The sequence below is a fragment of the Corvus brachyrhynchos genome, unplaced genomic scaffold (assembly GCF_000691975.1).
Source record: "Corvus brachyrhynchos isolate BGI_N302 unplaced genomic scaffold, ASM69197v1 scaffold194, whole genome shotgun sequence".
Classification (NCBI taxonomy): Eukaryota; Metazoa; Chordata; class Aves; order Passeriformes; family Corvidae; genus Corvus; species Corvus brachyrhynchos.
In genome coordinates, this window is record NW_008237890.1 from 3,414,173 (window position 1) to 3,417,129 (window position 2,957).

Here is a 2,957-nt window from a genome sequence, read left to right on the forward strand (position 1 = left end):
CCTACTTTGTTCCCTTTCATTCATCGCTTTTCTTCCTGATGCTGTGTTTATTTTCATTTTACATTTACTCTTCAACATAATGTCCTTCCCGCCTCCCATTCATGCTCTGTAACCTTATCTTCTTTTCCCTTACCATTTCTTTTATGTTCAAAATACCACTGAGAAAACCTCATGGGCAATCTCAAGACCACTGTGCACAATGGATGCCAGGAAAACAAGGCCTCTCCTACAATTTCTACCAAAAAAAATAATTATATTTCAAATAAAATATCCTGTGGATGTCCTCATGTTGTCGGACAATGTACCTGTTGTAGACTTGGATTTGACTAAAGGCAAGAACTTTTAATTTAAAACTTTAATTTTAATTTTAAAACTCAAGTAAATAGAACCTCCTATTCTTTCATCTCAGTTTGAAGGTAATTCCCCTGCTAATGAAACAAGAAAATCTTGGAAATTCCTGGAAAAATTTCTTGCAAAAATGAGGATGGTAGTGGTGGCTTGGTAAAAGAAGGTATATCATGGCATCTTTAGTGTTTCATACTTGTCTAATTTAGGGTTTATTTTCCATATATATATTTAATGCCTTTGGGTTGCACTAATAAATAGAAGTCTGAGGGCATGTGACCTTATTTTTATGGTTAAATGAACAGTTTGTTGGGGCTTCTACACATTCATTTCTATGTAAAAGGAATTAATGAGTCCTTTATCTCCTCTGACCTATCCTCTTGCTCGTCATTGATACTCACGGCCTTCATTTTTCAGTTTGCTTAGTTCTGTTTAACTGTTTTATCATATATATTAGTTACTAACCTCTTTCGTAATAGATTCCCCTTCTTTTTTATAGAAATTATTTTCTTCCTTAAGGGTTATTTTACTGTTTAAATGTCTAAATTTGTTTTCCTCAGTTGGAACTCATAAATGCACTTAAGAATCTCACTACATTTGTGAAAAATAACTCCCAAAAAAGCTGGATTTCTTTCTTTTTTTCCCCATCATATCAAGATGTTGCTTTGTTTTCAACTTTTGTACACACTCAAAAACATTTTCTGTGAAACTCTGAGAATTAAAGTAATTAAGGAAAATTTCCAGCTGGAGGAGAAACTGTTATTGCCAGTGTCAAATTTCCGTCTTCAGATTGGCAGTTGATCATGATACTGAAGAAGGGAGCGACGAAAGACTGGAATAATCACACGTGGCATCAGTATTTTCTGAGAAAACTTTAACGTGGAAGACGTGTATTAAATTGTCTCTTTAAATAAATCTAAAGTTAGAACCAAAAGAAAGTAGCCTGAAAAAAGTGTATGTAGCTGAGCTGGAGTTCATTTTCCCATAGCAGCCCTCACCAGCTTTGCATTGGTAGCTGAAAGAATGTAGATGATACACCAGTGTTTTGGCTCCTGCTAAGCAGCACTGGCACAGCATCAGCTCTGTCTTTCCAACAGTCCATCAGTTGGCAGGGGTTTGGCAAGATGCTGGAAGGGGAGCTGACCAAATTTACCACGAGGACATTCCATACCATATTATGTCTACTCAGCCATAATAAACTAAGAGAGAGGAGTAGGGCTTGTGCGGAAAGAAATTGAGGATTACATCTGTTACTGACATTTGTTTTCCAGAGCAACCAATACGCGTACTCAAGCCCTACTTCCCAGGAAGTAGAACGACAGCACCTACTGGTGGGAAGTAGAGAATAAACATTTTATTTTCCTTTGCTTCTGCATGCAGCCTTTATATTTGCTTTATAAAACTGACTTTATCTTGACTCATTGGCTTTTTCCATTTTATTTGCTCCCTGCCTGTCCTGCTGAGTGGCTTGGTGGGCACATGCCAAGGAATGTCAGGAAATGCATACATTAATTTATTAGCAAAAAATTCAGTGTTGTAAGTACTTCAAGGATGATACATTGTGATATTCTTTTCTGTGCACTATCATAAGCTGGCTGTTTAGTTTTCTTTCAAGAATATTTATTGTGGGTGATGAGGCAGGAGACAAGATGAACTCAGTTTGTGTTTTAGAGAAAGGACAAGCATGTATCTCTGACAGCTAGAAAAATCTGGATTTAGTTTGCAAACAAGTGCATTTGATAAGAATTCAGTGAAGGAAATAAACAGGAAAAGCAGGTTATAATTTTAAAGCTGCTATTCTTCTCTCCTCCCTCTGTCTCTACCATTCTTGAAGAGTAACAGAAGTTCAAATTAGTGTCAGTTTATCCTTTTCCCTCATGGCCATCTGGTCAAATCATAGAGGGCTGGGCAAAAACATTAGGAAAGTGACACAATGGAAATTGAGTGACAAATACAGATGCTGTTATATCCAAAGGATAAACAAGAATAGAAACAACTAGAAAGAGGTGGAAATATACAGACCTCATATTTATAGTCACTGATGGTTTAGAGCTTTTTAACTTTGTAACTTAAACTAGAAATTAGAGCACCTAACCAGAGCAGATAATTTTTGTAAAGCAGTTAGGTATCCACCAAGTGGACTGCAGTGTGACAGTAAAAGACAGGTTAGCCAGCGTAGCTTCCACAAGAGATCTAGTTGTGACAACAGGTAGATGAATTAGACCGTACAGTCTGTGTTGCTTTTTCTGCTTTGCTTCCAGCATTAGAGCTAGCATGTAAGGCTGCTTTGGATACGTGTGTAATTTTACTGGGGCCTGAAATGGAGAGACTTTGGGAGCACACACACAGGGAATAATGGCAACTGTTCAATTCAAGCCATAACACCAACAAGAAAAGACAATATTCACTTACTATACTTGGACAGCCCCTGGAAATCATTCAGTGCAATTAAGACAGCAGAGATATTAGAATAAAAGAAATGGTTTTTTACTAGTGAATACTTTCTTATGATCCTTTACACTAATTTGAATATTTCACAATTTTATTGTGAAAAATGTGAAGTAGGAGTGCAGCTCCTTAATATAGAAGCTTTAAGTAACATGTAACAGGTA